Here is a 21,404-nt window from a genome sequence, read left to right as displayed (position 1 = left end):
ATCCAGTCCCGGTCATTGCTGTGACCTGACCAAGCGAGAAGTTATACATGATACCTAGTGCTCACCCAGTTGGCTTACCGAGTACCTGATGCCATGTTGTGTGCAACGCTAACACGGCCTGGTGCACAGGCAAACACTCCACAGGCAAGACTTCCTGAGTCATGTGTTTAAAGTGATGTAACCTGACAATGAAGTCTGCTAGACAGGAAATAGCCACCTTCCTGCTTAAAAGGAACAAATTAATAGATTTAAAAAATATATATATAAAAATAAATAGTTTGCAATTTTGGGGGAGAAGTTATTACATTAGTGCAAAAACTAGTTTTTATAGGTACGGTGAGCTTTTTCCTGGACAAGAAGCCTTATGGACAAATTCACACACACTTTACAACTGGCTGAAAAGTGTACGAATATCTAGCACCAGGATCAACGCAGGAAACCCTCCCAACTGTGACAGTCAGGAAGTTGTCACTAATGAGTCCTTAATCCCAAACTTCTGGAATAAAAAGGGAATGATGACATGTCACGTGTCCTTAAGGGTTAAAAAAATGCAGATTTATCTTGCAATGAACAATTTAGTAAAATAAGCCTACAGGCACAAGCAGTTTAGCCCTAAAGCACTTCAGCAAGCTGAAGTATTTTAAGTGTTTGAAGTATTCATAAAATATATATTTTTCTATGTGTTCTGAAAACTCAAATGTTTGTAACATCCACAGTTTTGACTTTATGTAACTGAACACTTTAGATTTACTATTTAGATTGCACTGGATGGGGAAGCAGGCCCCAATTATGCTTTTGCACACATCCTATGCATGAGGCAATAATAAAAAAGGGAAGTAATTTTTAAAGTATTTTATTTTCTTTAAATAAGAAAATATCACAGTACTTTTTTTTTTTTTTTTTTTAAAGCCAGACACGCATGACATTTGGGCAACAGAGCATGCAAGCTACCTCAGACTACAGTAAAGAAACAAAAAACTAGAGATTGAATTGCAGGGAAGTGTTATTTGAGGTTATCACTCGCAAGACATTGGCCACAACGTCAATGTTACCATTTGGATTGTCTGAAGAAAGCCCTTCAGTGAAGAGGAAGGAACACTTCTCAGCAAACTTGGTTTAGAATGCAAAAGTGAGAGCAAAGTGTTTTAGCCACTTCAATTTTAAATATCTTGTTTTGGGTATGTTTGAGTTTTACAAAGTATTAAACAAAAAAAAACAAAAAAAATAGTAAGTAGTAAAAAAATGTTCAAGTCCAAAACACTGCTTAAGAACCCCTGATTAGTCGTGCACCACTCACCCAATAAAACTTACATAACATTTCATAAGATGCAATTTAAAACAAGCACCAGAGACGTTCAGGAAGAGCTAAGGAATGAACATATGCTTGGCTGTTAATTCATATTTGATATAGCAATTCAGATAAATCTTACACTGACAAAAACATTACAGAGCATGTCATACAAGATACATTGGGCTTGGACCTTGCTGTCCCATAGACTGTACATTACCCTTTCATAATGGGAGGTTAGGGAAATGTCATTAACACTGCAAGTTGAAAAATAAGAAACAAAGCTTTAATGTTGAAGGGCATCCGAGATTTTTTTGTAGTGTTCGCATGTAATTCAATACCCCACTGCTCATGATTAATGCTCCAAAAGCCAAATATATGGTCAGTGAAAAAGGACACCCCTGCTTCTAAAACAGTCATTAGCTCACACACAGCCGTACACATTCCCACAGGAAGCGCAAGGAAAACTACTATAAAAATAAATGCATTTGCATTACATAGCCTACTTAAACCACAGCCAAAGACCAAATAAAGGCATGTGTTGGGGAAGATTAAAAAAAAAAATTAAGTTTCAAGGTGTTAAAAATGGTCATCTTTCTTCACAACACAGCAAGTAGGACATTACCTAGCTGAGGGTTTCAGAACAGATCTTTTCACGTCCCAGATAGAAAAGGGTGTCAGGATTGCTAGGAATGGGGCGTTGAGTTAAATATAAACAGTTTGCAGTGTGAGCAGGCGCATAACTCGGCCCAGTACCAGGCAGGGGCAGTGTTATTTGATCTCTTCCTTGCCTGAGTCCTCTCAGACAAAAAACAAGCCTAAGCTCAAAGTGCACGCTCACCCCCTCCTTGAGGGACTACAACACTCAGCACATCTACCTAGTTCAACCTATCGTTCCTGTAAGTTTTTTGTGATTGTCCTATTTATAGTTAAATCCCTCCCTCTTATAATATTGTAAAGCAATACAGAATCTGTTGCCGCTATATAAATGCCAATATTAAAATACAAACAATACAGTACAAAACAGCCTCCCACTCCCATTACACCTATTCCCACTTCATCTGCCGGACTCCCACCGGCCAGCCTACCCAGTGGGCCCCCACCAGTCAGCCTACCCAGTGGGCCCCCACCAGTCAGCCTACCCAGTGGGCCCCCACCAGTCAGCCTACCCAGTGGGCCCCCGCAGGGCTCCCACCAGTCAGCCTACCCAGTGGGCCCCCACCAGTCAGCCTACCCAGTGGGCCCCCGCAGGGCTCCCACCAGTCAGCCTACCCAGTGGGCCCCCGCAGGGCTCCCACCAGTCAGCCTACCCAGTGGGCCCCCGCAGGGCTCCCACCAGTCAGCCTACCCAGTGGGCCCCCGCAGGGCTCCCACCAGTCAGCCTACCCAGTGGGCCCCCGCAGGGCTCCCACCAGTCAGCCTACCCAGTGGGCCCCCGCAGGGCTCCCACCAGTCAGCCTACCCAGTGGGCCCCCGCAGGGCTCCCACCAGTCAGCCTACCCAGTGGGCCCCCGCAGGGCTCCCACCAGTCAGCCTACCCAGTGGGCCCCCGCAGGGCTCCCACCAGTCAGCCTACCCAGTGGGCCCCCGCAGGGCTCCCACCAGTCAGCCTACCCAGTGGGCCCCCGCAGGGCTCCCACCAGTCAGCCTACCCAGTGGGCCCCCGCAGGGCTCCCACCAGTCAGCCTACCCAGTGGGCCCCTGCAGGGCTCCCACCAGTCAGCCTACCCAGTGGGCCCCCGCAGGGCTCCCACCAGTCAGCCTACCCAGTGGGCCCCCGCAGGGCTCCCACCAGTCAGCCTACCCAGTGGGCCCCCGCAGGGCTCCCACCAGTCAGCCTACCCAGTGGCCCCTGCAGGACTCCCACCAGTCAGCCTACCCAGTGGCCCCTGCAGGACTCCCACCAGTCAGCCTACCCAGTGGCCCCTGCAGGACTCCCACCAGTCAGCCTACCCAGTGGCCCCTGCAGGACTCCCATCAGTCAGCCTACCCAGTGGCCCCTGCAGGACTCCCACTCCCATCAGTCAGCCTACCCAGTGGCTGAAAGACACTCCCCACACTTTCTTCCTCTTAAACTGCTAGACTCCTACCACACCCTACTCCTCAACCCTGGAGGACTCCTACTCCCATCAATATAAACAAGAGCAGGAGTACACCATCGGCTGCCGTGCCAGAGGCTACACCGAGACAATGTCTCCAAAGCCTTCCTTAATAAACAGCACAGCTCCCTGAACGAAGGTCTGACACACAGGCCATGCAATGCCCCTAATGCTGACACAGGGAGAGAGAGATATTAATTATTATTATTATATATTACACAGCCAGCAGCAATGCCCCTAATGCTGACACAGGGAGATATATATTCATTATTTGTATTATTATAATATATAGACACAGCCTGGTCATTGTCTCTCAGTAATGTATACACACAGCCATATTAATAATAATAATTATTATTATTATTGTAATAATGTATACACACAGCCAGCCGCTCGCTCACCTTCCTCTCGCCGTCTCTCGGCCTCCTCGATCCCGGATAGATAATAAACCCAATATGGCGTCCTGTTTTATTGTATACGGGTACCAACACGCCGGTCAGGTGACTCCACGAGGCGCACCCTCTCCTCACGGCTCCTCCGACTCCCTTCAATCGGGCCTCAATGTCCAGCCGTGCGCAGCCGCCATATTGACTGTGGGCAGCAGTGCGTCATTCCAGCACTGAGCAGCCATGTTGGCGGTGGACGCCACCGGCAGCCATATTAGATGTGGGCAGAGCTGGAACTCAAAGCATGAAGCCGCTAATGGAGGTCAGCCATATTGCAGTGGGCGTGGTTTCATCCTATATAAGAGGGGGAGATGGAAATGATCAATTGAAAACTATTTCCAATTATGGCATATTGGGCCACCCCTTACTCAGTCCTTAACCCTCCCTGTCTTTATTACACCTCACTTTCATTAATAAATCAGGGATAGGCAAGCTTTGGCACTCCAGATGTTGTGGACTACATCCCCATAATGCTGACAAAGCATCATGGGAGGTGTAGTCCAAAACATCTGGAGTGCCAAAGGTTGCCTATGCCTGTAGTCATGGTGAAACCAAGCCCACACAGTATGGCTGCCAGGGTGCTGAGTCTACATCTCTGCCCATGTCTAATATGATATCATACCTCCCAAGTGTCCCTGTTTAGGAGGGTTAGTCCCTATTCTGAACCCAAATCCCTCTGTCCCTCATTTCTAGGAGCCTTGTATTGTTGGTGTGGCAGAGTGTATAACAGAGTTACACAACAATAACACATAGTTATGTGTCTTTAAAGGAACATTGTGTTTTTTTCTTTCTTTATTTTTTGTCAACCTATTAGAAAAAGGTTTGACAAATAAAGTGGAATTGATGACACCCAAATACTCCTTGCAATATATGAGGTGTGGCTGTTAGATAATTAAGTTTTAATTACGTTATTATACAATGGGCTGAATTCTGGAGTATGCTTTCACATGACTTACTGAAGTTATTGGGTGCTTGATATTCATTCAAGGAAAAAAACGATTTAGTCTGCCCAGATCCCTTGTTTCTGGCTGATTGACGGGAGCCAAAAGTGGGGTTACAGCCTGGCAAAATCTTTACAGTGATTTTTGCATAATGATCACTTCAGCAAGCTGAATTAATTGGGGCGTTAAGAATAACCCTTTGATAAAGGTTTTATATTTAAAAAAAGATAGATGATATTGTGACTTTGAAGCTTCTCTGGAACTTATTGAGGGCTGCTTATATCGATGATCTTCTTTTCTTTGTATCAAACCAAAGAGTCACATTACCATGCTTTATGACAGAGTTCTATGGACAATTATCGGGCTTCAAGCTTAACCTTCCTAAATGTGAGGTCTTGAATGTGGCCATTCAGGCTGGGGAAATATGGTGCTCTTCAGTCGCACTTTCCGTTTCACTGGTGTGGCAGGAAAATTAATTATTTGGGAATATGGGTGACCGTCGACCCAGGAGAGCTCTATCAAAACAACTTTCTACCCTTGCTGTAATAGCTTCAAGATGACCTTACAAAATGGTCCTACCGGTATATCTCATGGCATGGCCAAGTGGCGATTGTTAAAATGAACATCTTGCCATGACTGCTTTATCTCTTTCAAAAACTTTCCACTCTAACTTCCCGGGGCATTTTTTGCGTCTTTTAAAACGACAGTGATTCGGTATGTTTGGAGGGGTGAACAATCACGTTTGCGTCATGAATTGCTTTACTTAACAAGACAGAGAAGGCAGTCTTGGTTTTATATCAACACTTACTAGTGGGTAGTAGGGAGGTAAAGACAACTTTTCAAAGACAATTGGAGGAACAACAAGGTAAGACATTTTCAGCCACGCAATGAGAGAAGGTCTTAATTATGCACCACAAGAGCTCAATAAGCTCTTAACACCAATTGATGAATTATAAACTCATCAAGCTCTGGTATAGGATGCTCGTACGATTGCACAGAATTTGTGCCAGGAATGAGAAGGAACGCTTGTACACATCTGGTGGGAATGCTTTAAGATAGTTCCCTACTGGGAGATAGTAAAGGATGCTTGGTGTTGATTCCTCTCTAGGGGTAGAACAGGTTTGACGTCACATGACTAGGCCCACATCCTCCTATAAAAAATCTAGCTCGCAATATCTGCTCAATGCCTCAAAGTCTCTAATACCTTCCCTCTGGAAACAATCAGTGGTCCCTACGAGGAAATAATGGCTCCACACAGTTGAAGAGATAGAAGCAGCAGAGGCGGCACATGCTTCTCTTGTCGGGGTGGGTGCCTGGCACGCAGAATGGTGGCCACCATGGTTTGAGTTGGGAGGGATGGTGGAGGTCGGACGAGCCGGGGTGGGGTTGTGGGGCAGATGCTACCCCCTTGGTGACAGCATTATCTGCTTCTTGTCTATCTTTTCCAATCTTACACTCTTTTCTTATTTTCACACACTTGTTTCCTGCAAGAGAGGAGATCTGTTATGGAGCAGCCGGAAGACAAAGAACTGGCTTATACTGATAAGTGATTATAGAGGGAGGCTGACACATTAATGGTTACCTCAATAACTTTATTTAACACCTACCATAGATGGAACATACACACAAATAGGAGTGAATGTACAGCCATTGGGGAGCATACCATTGGATAGTAATGCTGAAGAATAGGCAGTTGCCCCCTATGTGGTTGTTATAAGATTTCACATTGATGTACTAATATAGTCTCTGGAGAACTACGTGAAATGTGTGACAGTACACAATAGCTATGTTAGATGTATTTAAAGCTGGATATTCATGATAATTGTAACACGGTTATGAGTTAATGAATGGTAATAGAGGGGTAGGTGGAATATCAGTACTTGTAATTATAGTATATGGCTGCTGAAACTTCCAAAAAAACAGAGTCTCTTTTTTTTGGGTGGTACGATGGATATAAATAGTAGGATCAGGGAGCAGCGCCTGTGATGGAATTCCCACGCTCAGCGCGATATGGAGGAGGGAAGGAAAAAGACACGGATATAGTGTAGTATGTTGAGATCTTGAGTGATAGTAAATGAAGGGAAAGGAATGGCACTTACAATTTTCTGGAGTCTCCAATAAAGATAGCCCATTTATGCTATTGGAGCCTCTAAGCCTATCCTTTTATTCTATTTTATTTTTTAAATAATATAATTCTTTTCAACTCTCTCCAACACCCCCACTGGAGGACTCAAGGAGTGATATCCTTGGTGGGGATCATACAACCTATGCCTACATATATTGAGCAATACCCTATTTGCTCTCCACTTGTGAGTATACCTCCATCTTTTATCATTTTATTTTGTATTATCAAATAGCGCACTATTTTGTGTTTTTATCCTCTTTTTTATATATCACCAACTATTTGAATACCGGCCTACTGCCATTGGAAAGGAGATATACCCTACTACCACTGGAGACCCCCTTTTGAGGACATCTAACGACCATCTACTTAATGAGTGGTAATGCCTCATATTTCGTTGAGCTACTGTTGCCTCCATGAGGGCTCCAGAAATTACATTACACCCCCTCTCTCTGTTTTTTTTGTATGAAGTTATGTACTTTGCCTTGATTGCTTTTTAATGTGGAGATCCGTGTGTCTCTTTTTGTCTCTTACTCTTCTATGCATTGAAAAAAATATATATTCTTCAATAATAATAGATTTTCAAAAAAAGTATTATTGAAGAGCTTACTGGTGTAATAATACATTTGTGTAGTTCTAGTATTTCTTAGCGAGAGCAAAAGTCGCAAGAGAGTGCTGAGGACGGACAACAGCTCAATTAGCCTGCCCTTCGGTGGGTCCCCGCTCAGTTCTCAAGCTGATTATAGCTCATCTTGTGCCATTACAGAGAGAACCAGGCCATGCATCTCAGACTGATTCCACCCAAAAGGGCAGAACAGATCTAAAATACAGGCCGGCTCTCTCTGCACGAGAGATACAGCAACCCCAGACAATCGTTTCGGCCTTGTTAGGCATCATCAGTGAGGCATAGCTGATATCTCTCTAGGCACCGTGAGCAAGGAGTCCACGTCTGGATTACCCTTTAAGCTCAAGGAGAGCAAAAAAGACAAGTAGCAAGAGAGTGCTGAGGACGGACAACAGCTCAATTAGCCTGGCCTTCGGTGGATCCCCGCTCAGTAGTATTTCTTAGCAGTTATGCTAACAATGCAAACTCCATTTCATGAATGAGCCGGTCACGTATGCTACGCTGAATCCAAATAAGTGAAAAAGTCAGATAATAATTGTTAAAATAACTGTTCTAGCCTTGTTCTGGCCTTATTCAAACTAGTTTATTTATTTTTTTATATCTATGTTTCTATAAATGAGGTGATTTTTGGTATCAAAGACCATTGTTTATGCGGACAATTAAAACCAATTAGGTTAGTAAATATTAATGGTAATTCTGCATATTTATTAGGTATTTAAGTCTTTGCACAATGCTCAGAGCTCACCCTTCCATACAGATTTTTGATTCTGCTTTGGATGTGTCACATTGCAATATTAATATCAGCCCATAAAAAGTTATCCTTTGTTTACAGCACTTGGTCTGACTTAATTTTATTACCCACCTGGAACAAACCTATCATGATTTGATTCACACCACATTGGGATGAGCAGTACAGCAGAGTTAAAGGATTTAGCCACCATAACAACTTTAGCATAATTAAGCCGTTTCTGTGCCTCGATAACGCCTGTGAAGTCACAATGCTTAATTATTTGCCATTTAGGAGTTAAATCACTTTTGTTTCTATTTATGCAGCCCTAGTCTAAAAAAAAAAAAAAAAGGCCTATATAAAATAAGGATTGTCTTGGAAGCAATAACGTTTTGTCTTTTAGTTATTTTATTAAAAAAATATATAAATATATACAATAATTTATAGCAGAGTTTATAAGATGAAACTATATGCTTGCAATATCATTAATAGAATAACATACCCTCCGTCATCATGTCAGCCTCTTTTTCATTATAAGATGGAGCAGCGTCTGTCTCCAAATTTCTCCTCACTGGGTTCTCTAATATTTAAAAGTACACCTATTTATGCCTTAGGTGTCTTCATTTTAGGGTTACCGAAGTTCATGTATGAAAAAGTAACACTTCTTTTGTTTTTGTTCATTCTAGGGACCTCCCTTAACTTGACAAAAAATACAAGGCCATAACTAAAATGTAAGGGTGCACACGTCATGGGAAATTCCCTGACTTAGGACAAGATGGCATCTTAAAGTCTGAACATCTTTATCTATTTAGGGATACCGCAGTATAATATGTACTGAAAGAGTCGTAGCATAGCCTTGAAGCTTGTTTATGCATTATTGTCATTGTATTTCGACTGGGACAAAATGGCGTAAACATATTATGCACTGAAAGTAGGTAAAAGGTTGTTGCTTAAAGATACACGTATGAAAAACAATATGTTCCCTTTCTAACACCTTGTCAGTTTGCAATATCTCTCTGGACGAAGTCATGCATACGAGCATGTCGGCTGCTAGATTAATTTACATGGCTGGGACAGACAGGCATACAATATATAACTAGAAGAAGAAAAAACATTTTGAGCTAAAAAGAAAATAAACAACACAACCCATACCTAATTTTCAGTTAAATATCAGGTTGTACAAATATTTTGTAAATGACTAAATGACAGTTCTGCTTTAAGGCTGGTTAAGCGCCGTTAGAATTTTAATGAACAAACATCTGCCTTGTCAAGGTTTAGCTATCAGTTTATTATTGCACGTTGTATGGGTTATTACATGCTAATATAGTTAGCATAACTTCTCATGAAAGGAATGCCTATATGCAAACAGGTCAGTTTACAACGAAAATAACACAGTCAGTTAACAAGAATTTGTGCCATAATGCTTGCCAACACAAACAAAGGCACATAAATATAAAACCCACAAGATGCAAGAGTAGAAAAAACTTAGTATGTGAGAAATATTTATATATATATTATTGCAAACAATGTAATCAGCATGAAAAGTAACACTAATATGTATATCATTATTATTCTTATTATTTTTAAGAAGAGAGAATGCAAAGTATAGTGAGAAATATTTAAAGAATACTAAATACAAAAGTGATTTTTTTTTAACCCCTTAAGGACACATGACATGTGTGACATGTCATGATTCCCTTTTATTCCAGAAGTTTGGTCCTTAAGGGGTTAAAGTTACACTGAAGGCACGGTAACTGCTTCATCTCATTGAGTTGGTTATAGTGTCTGAAGCCATTTCAGTGTTAAACTGGTATTAATGGTTTAAATCCCCAGTAGCACATCCCCTCTGTCCTGAGCAGAAATGGGCTGCTGTTATTGGCTGAAAGTGTTGGCTGTCCACTTTCAGCTTATTACAGTGAGCATTGCTGGGATGAATCAGAATGGGTGGAAGGAAGAGCCATATCTCCAATAGGGGATATACCGTGGGCAGTCAAGGACCCTTATTTAACGTTAATCTGCTAGAACATGGTTTAACACTGAATGGACAGGCAGTGCCACGGGGACTTTAGACTTTATACCCACATGAGATGCACAGGTTATAGTGCCTACAGTGTCCCTTTAAATATATCACTCAGTCCTTTAAGGGTTACTCCAACCACCATTACCACCTCTGCTTTTTGTAGTGATCATGGTGAGTCTGGATGTGCCGTGTGTCAGCTTGAAACTCTGCACATCCAAAGTAATTTGCACTTGTGTCCTGGTGGCAGTTTGCACCCCAAGCACATGTCATGTCTATTTTGTGCATGAAAAATGTCTGTCGTCAGCGCTCACTGCACAGTGGTGACAGATGTAACTGCTTCTCCACCTTCCAGCTCCAGGTCGGTAGGGAATGTCTTCCATCCGCATTGTCGATGCATTAGCTAAATCCCCTGATGGCCCTCAGCCTAGACGGGTGAACAATGAGTAAAACCAGTGAGTGAGGTAAGGAGCCTCAATCACCTCCCGGTTGACGCCTCCCCAGTTTCCCTTTTGAGACAAGGGTGTTGCGATACAGTTTCCAGGGTGTCCCAGAGGTGTGAGAATATTTTCCCCAATATCCGCAAGGTCTATTCCACTTGGTCTTGATAGGCCTCTGCGGGCTGATGAAGCACAGGCAAAGGTGCGTTCGCTATCTTGTTGAGCTCAGCTCTGCGAGTATAGACTGCAATTGGCCTCAGGATGTAACACAGGTAAGTAGAACAGGCCAGTGGGGACTGGGATAACCCTCACTGGTCCAGATTGGGAGAACGGGGTAACATGATTTTCCTCTGTGGGCTCAGAGTCTTGCAGGACGGGGGATCGGCCTCATCATCCATCCCACACACTCAACAGGCCTCGTCGGGAGCACCAGGATCTGCCAAGAAAACATCTTGTGAGAGTGTCCCAGGAGACTATTTAGTGAATCAAACCCCCTAATGTAAAGTAACTGAGACTGGAGAATGTATGCATTGTCAGTTAATCGCCACAACTCTTGAATTACTAAATAAATCCCATGGACTCTTATAATGCTCTGTCCACCCTACTACAATATGGCGATTTGTTATTCTGTAGTCCATTCCAAATGAAAACAAACTTCTTTTTGCTCTTTGTTTCCTGACTAGATTAGTTCTTACTTTTTGTGTCAGTTTGACGAGCAATCTTAACTAATGATCCAACATTTCTACTTTCTTTGCGTGTGTGTTTTTGTTTTAAATGGTTTTTATTGTGCTCACAAAATAACGGAAAAAACCTCTCAAGGGTTAAGTTGAGTGCAATGTTGCCTGCGCAGAGGCATATTATACGGAAGGATTAGTAATGTACATGGGCCTGCGCAGAGTTATCGCTTTACATTATATCAGAGGTGAATAATGCTCAGTTATCATGTCATAATGTATATTAAACGTGCATAAACTTTACGGGAATTTATATATCTGAACTTAAATCAAACGTGAGAAGGCAGCGTTTAAGCGCTGTGTTCCAACAGTTATAGCGGTATAAAGGCAATTAAAAACATTTATCTGGCTTATTTCTCAGGCAAGGTTGTTGGTGCAGAGTTTCACATCATGAAAAAAAAAAGAAAAAGAAAAAAAAAGAAATAAAAAGAAAAAAATTATTATCGACTAAGTCTTGACTGAGGTATGTATATTATGGCATTAACAGGCCTACCTTAAGTAAAGCAATCAACAGTCCAGGTCAATTCTTAGTGGGCACTTAAGAGAAGGAAAATGCTATGTTATAACTGCGGTGTAGTATCCCAGGGCTGATCTGCATATGGTGGCGCAGAATTACATAAAAGGAGGTGCGCTTGTGTATTAATACATAATCTGTGTGCAAGTCTCGAAAAACAAATGGCTTACCTATAACATAAAAAATAGACCAACACTCGTGCAGCATGTGTATAAAAATAAACGCAGTATTATATGAGGCTAGTGTCGTGGGGAAGTGATGGGTCATAACTGTTTTGTAACGGCACCTAGAAAATTATGGCGCTGGAATGCAATATTAATAAATGCGGAAAGAATAAGAATCAGTACTAAAAATATCAACAATATATGAGCATGGCTGATAGTAACTTGTGTGGCGGGCGTATGGCAGTCTAGTGGAGGCCTCACATGTCTCTGCTGCGGTACTCTCCGAGCCTCCGCCCGTTCTCCCCACACCGGCCCCCGCCCATTGGCTGGGTCCTCCACGGTGCCGTGGGCACTCAGGGGGAAAGATTGTCCACTAGACCCCACCACAAAGTCCGTGGTCCTCCCGCCCCTTGCATCTCCCCAGCATCACATTGTGCCCTATGGAGCAGGCACCCCCATGTCTCTCCCACTGTTGGCCTCACTCTTTTTTTTTTTTTTTTAATTCTTTATTTTAGTGTGCAATAAAAGAATAACATACAGGCTTGCATAGCCACGACAGCATCCGCAAGCTTATTATGGTCAAACATTTCCATACGAAACAATTGCACTTTTTTTTTTAGTTTAAAGAAACAGGCTGAATTATAGATTGTATTGTAAGACTTAGAAAATTACAGGCTAGAGACCCTACGTTAGTAAAAGGTAGATTATACAAGCTTAAAACAGGGATTTATATGACATGAGTATTTTACAAGGAGAATGAAACAGACATCTTTTCTACGAGTTTAACCCCTAGGGGGCCCCCCATTTAGCTAGAAACACATTCCCAGCAGGAGATAGGAAAATATGGACATGCTGACTGTGGAGTTAAATACGTGGTATTGCCAGAAGGGAGACCTGATCTCAGCTGTGATTTAAGTCTATGCATTGTATGGTTGTGGCAGGGACCGCCACCTGGGATCCCAGTAGTAGGCCCATTGTCCCGCTGGAGTGGTGGTGTGTGTGGCATTCGAGTAAGTCCCTTATGATCATCAGGGATTCCATGCCCCCGTGTGATTCTGGAGTTAGTCCCATCGCTTGTACCACCTGCCCCAAGATAGTTCGGACTGGGGCTGTGTGCCGTTCGAGTCTGGGCATAATACAAGTCTCCCGCCTGCTGCATGGCCGCACATCAAGAGCCAGTGTGCATCTAAGCTCCGGGCATTGTGGTAATCAGGCACTTCTTCTGCATTTGCCTGAGGGGCAAGTCCGTGCGAGTGGCAGTGTATGTTGCTGGCTTCTCCGTGGGAGTCTTGGGAGGACGCGGCGCCCGCCATCTTAAGTATGCTGGATTGCTTGGTGAGTGTTTAGCAGGTATGCCGCGATCCATCAGCCTTATTAGGGGGTACCCAGAGGGTGGACCGGGATCACCCCCACCGGTCCAAAGGGGGGGAACGGGGCGCCAGTCGTCAGCACGGGCCAGGCGCGGAAATCGTCCGCTTCTCCACTACCCAGGGCTCACCATGCCGCCATGCTGATTCGCTGACTACCGGCCGCGTGGACATCCGAGGACATCGAGATCTTTTGGGGCACCCCAATCATCTCAGGAACTCCCCAGGATAAGAAAGAATCTTCAATATGGGTACACGGCATAGCAATCAGTGCTATTGATAATGGATGTGCCGGAGCTCAATCAGAGGGCGTCCGTCTGGCATGACAGTCAGGCCCCACCCCCTGTCAGCCTCACTGGTACACAGTCCCCACGGCCACCGGTCCGCTGGTAGATCCACGCACTCCCGCCTTACAGGGCTCACGGCAGTGGGGACATTGGTCTCTGGGGACCCCCCTACCCAGAGATCGGGGTACTCACTGCTCCAGTCGGCCTGGGCAGTGCGAAGATTCTGCTCAGCGCTCAGTACCGTTTGGGCCTGGTCGAGCTGTCCATGCCAGTCCTCCTTGGTATGTTCTGCTGAGGCCCTCCGGGCGTGCTAAGTTGTGTTAGAGCGACTCTGGGTAGATGCTGGTGAGTTTCCTCGAGTCAGTGCCTGATCTGCCATTATTTGGAGGCCATCTCCACGCTTTTGGCGGGTTGTTTTTTAGGCAGCCTCTGCCTGTTCGGGATCAGGATGTCTCCCCATGGAGGTTCTCCTTCCCCTCCGTGTCGGTGCCGACGTCTGCTGGCTTGCTGTTTGCCATACAGCTTCTGCCAGTGTAGGCTTTCAGCGAATAGCCCGCGCGGGGACTCCCGCCACGGCATGGGCCTCCGCCATGTGGCCGGGATAACCCCCGCCGGCACCAGAGGGGGGGGAGCGGGACCATGCCCCAGGCCGGGGGTTAACTAACTGTTTGAGGCTGCAGTCGCGCAGGTCTCCCGCTCTGGTGTCTCGAGGCAGTGCTTCTCTGCAGGGCCATGCCGCACGTAGTGCCTATCGGCTTTCATTTGTGCGGCCGCGTGTAGGCCGTGCATGGCCTCCTCTGCTTGCCCGGCTGGTGATGAGCTTCTTGCCGGCAACGGGACTGAGCTGGGGCCGCTTTCCGTTGATTAATGTCGAGGTATGCGAAATTAGGCTGGCTGGGACGTTTTTTTGTGTCTTTTTTGGGGGTTTGGTGCTGGAGCCCATGCGGATGGTGTCCAGTCGGCCCGGCGGCCCAGCCCCGCCCCTCGCGTGTGTGTTTTTCATCTACGCTCCTGTAATGGGTGGTGCCTCATCTCTATTTTCAGAACTTACTGCCCTTGAACCTAAAGCTTTCTCTTTGAAGTTAGCAAGTATCTGCTTCCAAAACCAGTGTGGAGGTTTTTTTTTTCCCCAGCATGGACTGTGTTTTTATTTCAAATTCCAAACTACTCTTGACAAACTTGTTCTGTGCTTGATATAAACAGTTTGTTCCAATTAGTCACTCCTGCATAACCTGTACAGACAAGCTACACCTACATAAAGCCACACCTCCCCCTATGTGACAAAGTATATATTCAGAACACGGTTTGTCTTCATTTTGTGTCAGTTTACATATTATGTAGACACATGATGGCCATTAATGATCACAACTAAAATACGTTGTGTATCAAGTTCTACTTGGAATACGACAGTGTAATAATACATTATTGCTGACCTACATCTCTTTTACGGCATGATGAATGTCACATCAAAATGACATTATTGTGGCCAGGGTTTCAGATAACAGATTCTGAAATTGTTGTTATATTTTTTAATTCCATGTAAATTTTCACACATTCTTATATGTATGCAAATACAAAAATAGATGTGACTATCATGAAAGTGTAACTGCTTGCTAGATTTGATCATTCACACAATTTAAATTTTTTTTGTGTTTTCTCCATTGCTCATTCTCACCTCGCTATGTTTTCCCTTTAGCTCCTCATCCTCATGGGTGTTTCCTTAGTAGATCCCTGTAGTATCCCATCCAGGGATGGATTTCCTACAAGGCAAACAAGGCATTTGCCTAGGGCGGCACTTTCAGGGGGGGCGCCCAAAAAATGCCACCCCAAGCTCCCAGACAAATGCCTTGCTTGCCTTGTGTTCTTGTGTTGCTGTTCACCTTACTGTGAGTGAGTGTAGCTGTCAGTGTGTGTATGTCATATTATGTGTATCTGAGAGTGTGTGCCTGTCAGTGAGTGGGTGTGTCAGTGTGTGTCTGTCAGTGAAAGTGTGTATTGGTTAAACAGTGTGTGCTTATGACTGCATGTGTGTGCCAATGACTGCGTATCTGTCAGTGAGTGTATATCAGTGCATGTATTAATGAGGGTATGTGTCTGTCAGTAAAAAAAAGTGGCCTTGACACGAATTGGGGGGTCAAATTTAGATTTTGGGGGTGCCCAAATTTAGTCGTGCCTAGGGCAGCACAAATGCAAAATACACCACTGATACCATCCCTCACACTATTAGTACTGTAGTGCTGTGAGTACCTCTGTCAGTGAAAGTCAGTGTGATGCACAGAGTGAGTGCAGAGTATGACATTCAGTTATTTTCCCACCCTTTCACTCTCTAGTCTATACCCATCGCTCAGAGCTCAATTGACAGACCGTGAAAACGGGTTGTCATGAGAAATTTTGGATCTTCTTACAAAATTACTGATTGCCCCATCCTCCTCTTTATACTCTCCCAGTCTTGTGTACACAAGCACTTATAGAGACGCACACATTCCCATACATACATTCCCAGGAACAAACAGATACACACACTGACAGATGCATACACACAGATACGCACACACACAAACTGACACACATAGATACATATATATACCATAACATACATTTTGTGTGGAGGAGGGTGGCTTGGCTTCATTGGGGTCTTGCTGATGCTGGCTGAGGCTGATTGGCCTGTGGGGCTGGAGGAGCTCTCTCCTTGCTCCTCCCACTCCTGTGCCTTTCCGGCCTCCTGCACGGCCCCCTCTGATTGTGAGACAACTAGTCACTTCCTCCCGCCATCGCCGATACCACAGAGAGCCGGTTGAACTCTTAAAGGGCTATTACCACCAGTTAACTGGGCCACCTGTTTACCAATACCCATCTGGTGCTGAGCATGTGGGCCCTGACGCAGCCCACCACTGGTCTGACTAGGGTTGCATAAACAGTTATTTAACTCTTAAATTGCAGAGAAGTGAGCATTGAGACTGCAGGAGCATGGTCTATACACCAAAACTACTTCATAAAGTTAAAGTTGTTTCGTTGACTATATTGTCCCTTAAAGTTACACAAACCCATTTGTCTCTGCAGTACTTCCAGTACTTCCAGTTCCAGTGTAACGCCGCTGCCTATAGTGTCACTTTAACCATACATTGTATCTAATGAACTAGCAGCTATATGTTAATTTACATGCAATGCATGCTGGTCTTATGACTTCAAATTACTGAGCTAGAATACAGTATTGTAAAAATGATAACAAAGAGAATGGCCACCAGTTCTCTATATTTCTACCAGATTCTGCAAATAGCTGAGCTGACAGCTGGTCATATCATTTTACAAATCACAGATGTGCTTTACATTTTTTTCACATGAATCATACACGATTTAGCAACCCCATATGTTGATGAATGTGTAGTGCATAACCAGTGACAACAGAAAACAAATATATATATATATGGCAAAAGCTCATACACAATGAACCATTCTTTGCACCCTGGACAATCAATACTTTGGCCAGAGCTTTTTTTTTTTTTTTTTTAGTAATCTAAAATTCTAATTCTAATGTATAATTACCTTTCAGTGAGTTTCATAGAAGGTTCTTGATGTACAGAATTTGTTTCCCACAATTCAGTTTTGTACATCTCAGGATTTTCCCGATTCATTGCTGGTTTAATGTTGCCACATTCATTCTTATTAGATATAAAGATCTGAGTAAAAGGCATGGATTAATATACCCAGCATTTGCGGTAATTCTCTAACCAAACATTCATAAAATTAATTACACTGTAATTATACTGAAATGTTATAATTTAGTGCAGATTGTTGGCATGCAAGCTTGAAATTAAAGGGGCACACCATGTACAAATCAGTTTGGTGCACTATGTAGGTTAGGATACAGTCATTTATTTTGGGTCGGTGTCGTTTATTAACCCCTTAAGGACCAAACTTTGGAATAAAAGGGAATCATGACATGTCACACATGTCATGTGTCCTTAAGGGGTTGAAGGGGAGGACCATAAACACTTAAACCTGCTGTAGTGGTTTTGCTGACAGAATTATCTTGGTTCTGTCTCCCTGCTCTTTGTTAAACTGTTTTTAGCAATATCAGACCAACTAAGAATCCCGGGCACTTGTTGCCCAGCTCTTATCACATTGCTATTGAGGAAAGTATCGTTCTGCACTAGCAGTTTTTATTTTTGTCCAAATATGCAGAGCATCTATTGGCTAAGGGTGTCAGCTGATGTTGTCAGCCAATACACGCTGTCCAAGTATGGACGGATTTGATATTGTTAGTGCAGAAGTGGTATTTTTTGCAAAACCAATACTCATGAGGTCAACCTGCAGGACCTAAGAACCCTTGGTTTGTACCATGGAATGAAGCCAAGGGCAATCTGGCTTGCTGTCGTAGTTATGGTGCTCAGAGTGCCTCTTTACCCTTTTTTATATATATTTTCTCTAAATGAATAATTAATTATTTTTGTTCTTTTATGTCCCTTAAGTCCAACTGTGTTCCTGTTCCCCTACATAGTTGTTCCTGCATCTTCATTGCTGTTCCAGTTTAATACTGCGTTTGGTAATAGAAGAACAGGGGTATACTGTCTCATTCTCGCTATATGTCAATGTCACATAGAAAGTGGGGGAACAGAAAATATAAAAACCAAGTGAAACTGTGGCACTTTTCCTCCAAATAAAACAGAATACAATGTTGTTCATCTATTTTCATACATAAAAAAAACACATTTAACATGCACAAAAATATTGTAAACACCATTTAAAAATACATAAATAAACTTGTGTTGCACAGTGCTCATTTTATATTACTAAAAACACCCAGGCGTCTAAAAATGATAAATTATATAAAAAAAAATAAAAAAAAAATATATATATAATGCTCACTCATGAACACATGATCACAAATCGTTAAATCATTATGAACACAAATCATTAAAATATATTCCAACAGGGTTGTCATAAAATGAATTCAAAATGGAGGAAATAAACGAGGCTAGAATAGTCAACCTGGATTTTTTTTCTTGATTAGTTATTATAACAGCAACTTTGCAATTCGGACTTTAAGTTTCAACATTTCTAAGTTTTGGGAATAATGTTGCAATTTTTCCACTCACATAGCAGGTGCAGTCACCTCAATAGCACATTAGGGTTTCAATGCCCAACCAATGAGCATCTCATCAGCCTCTTTGTTTTATGTACAACTGACTCTGTACAAAAGCAGAGAGAGCACCACGTGGATATAAATTATTTTTTTAATTATTATTTTATTGTAAAAAAAAATACATAAAGTAATGACTTTTATAAGATATCACACTCATCCTTCGATGCCTTCGATGGCTTCCCAAAATGCTTCATGAGTATTTTCACCGAGGAAGGGCTATAATCCATGAAATTATTTATAGCGTAGAAATAAAGCAAGGAGTACCTTGTCCAGGGTTCGATAGAAGGTCATTTTTAAAACATTTAAAAAGGGGGTATTTTTTTTTTTTAAATCGGGATTTTTGAGTGACAAGCATGCTATTTGACAAGTACAGGACACTCAAGGTATCCAGTTGACATTCAGTACATATAACAGCCTCTATAAATGGCACTAAATCTACATGTAAGACAACTAAGCAATATGTCACCACCGAAAGGTCCCGGTGTCAGTAAGTATCACGTATTTTATGAAGTTTATAACAAACCAAATTGCGAAATTTAATAGGGTTTTAAATGAAATAATGTGAATGTGAATGAAATAACAGAAACTAACAACAGTGCCCAATAGGGTATTATAAAGGTAGTGACACAATGTCACAAAAGGGGTTATAGTAACCCTTTAATTAGGCTATGTGATATCTTTTATTATTATTATTATTATTATTATTATTATATTTATATAGCGCCAGCAAATTCTGTAGCACTTTACAATGGGATCTATGTGATCTAATGTATAAATCTCAAAGTCAGGGAACTGTTAAAGCAGCATGAGATGAAATCTTAAATTATTACACAATGAGTCGACTTATTGATTATTGGATTTTTAATAGTAACTCATCATTGTCTATAATTTTGAAATATTGGAGAAAGCATATTGATGTAATTAAGGATAATTGCAAGCCCATAATCAATGAGAGGAAGAGAATAATTTAGATCGTAAATTGCAAGATAAGATATCCAAAACAACAAAACAATTATGTCCGTTAAGCACCCGTTGTATTATCTAAAACAATAAAATTGCCAAGCAATTATATCCATTGTGGCTTAAATTGGCCTTTGACCTTTTGTAGCAGATTTCAATTGCCATATTTGATTGAAACATTCTATACAATTTCCGTTCAATGCCTCTGGTTTGTCGCTTTTAAACTAAATGCAAGTTTGAGAACTAGATCCTGCAATTACATGCTGCTCATAGCGCGCTTTGATTGGAGGAGTGTGGTGTTCACACATGTGTTTCTCCAATCCAATGCTTCTCTACGAGGAGATAGCGGAAAACGGCAGCATTTATGATTCTCCTTTGTGATCGGGAGCGGGTGACTGTAGTGGAGCAGTCTCGGTGCAGAAAATTAGTAGTAATCTTTATTAAAGTTAAATTTTTAGCAGCAAATGGAGGTGTACAATGATGACAGCGATAAAAGGAAATCTACGGTCCCCCCAAAAAATATTGCTATTTTCGGCACTATAGGTTCTCTAGTATGGTTTTACTGAAGCGTTTTTTTAACCTTTAATAGTTTAGTTAAGATCTCCTTTTTCTATGCATTTAATATACGTGCAGCTGAGCAAGAAAGTGGTTAACAAATTAATTGTGAATAGGTGATGTTTGACTATATGGGTTTAGCAATATTAGTAAATTACATATTTGGCACAAAATGCGTTGGCCAGCTAATTTTTTCCATTTGTTTTCTTCTCTCTTCTATGACTTTCAGACTTTTTGTCTGTGGTTTGTCTTCCCTACAAGGTGATGGTCCAATGGTTTATTATTAATACCTTCATTTAAATTAGATAAGCTACAGGTAAAGGTTTGGAGAATTTGAGAATTTTTCGAACTCTGCTATTTAGGCCTAAATCTTGCAATTCCATTTTCAGTTCATCAAATTTCACTTTTCAGTTAATAAACTCTAAATACTGTTAAGGTTTATTCACTAAGTATTGAATATTCAGGAAATGTCCACAGAATGGAATTTCAGGTCACAATGGAAAAGAAAAGATAGGTGAGTCTGAGAATGTTTCCAGTTCTACTGAGTTCAAAGTCAACTCAAAGTGAATTTCAAATTTAAGTCACAAAATAGCCAAACCGGAGAAATTCTCTAATTGAACTATTCTTTCACATCAGCTATTCTGGCCTTAACCCCTTAAGGACCAAACTTCTGGAATAAAAGGGAATCATGACATGTCACACATGTCATGTGTCCTTAAGGGGTTAAATTTGAAAGTCACGGGGGCGGGGCCGGGCCGCCGAGCCAAGCGGTCGCAGGCAAGCACAGCTCCTGCACAAAATGCAAAATTTGCCCGAAAATCGGTACCTAACCTGCAAACAATTACCACCAACCTCGACCTGCAAAGCACACGGGCCACCGGAGCCGGGGAGAGGCTTGCTCGAGGAGTTCTAGTCCCCCGGAGGAGGGGTGCCCTGCAGCAATCAAAGGGTACCTGCCTGGCGGTGAGTGGAGTG

General features: G+C 42.5%; 1 protein-coding gene across 2 annotated transcripts in view; it reads right to left on the bottom strand.

Annotated features, from left to right (window-relative positions):
• Positions 1–3,946, bottom strand: part of MARCHF7 (membrane associated ring-CH-type finger 7) — a 28,806-nt gene extending 24,860 nt beyond the window's left edge. The window contains exon 1 of one of the 2 annotated variants that reach the window (XM_063429656.1): positions 3,789–3,946. The gene's annotated coding sequence lies outside the window, so the exon portion shown is untranslated. Of the gene's footprint in view, positions 1–1,913; positions 1,987–3,788 lie in introns of those variants that run through there. The other variant, XM_063429655.1, reaches the window with a different exon arrangement.
• Positions 3,947–21,404: the final 17,458 nt, after the last annotated feature.

The sequence above is a fragment of the Pelobates fuscus genome, chromosome 8 (genome assembly GCF_036172605.1).
Source record: "Pelobates fuscus isolate aPelFus1 chromosome 8, aPelFus1.pri, whole genome shotgun sequence".
Lineage (NCBI taxonomy): Eukaryota > Metazoa > Chordata > Amphibia > Anura > Pelobatidae > Pelobates > Pelobates fuscus.
This window is presented reverse-complemented; position numbering and strand designations above follow the sequence as displayed.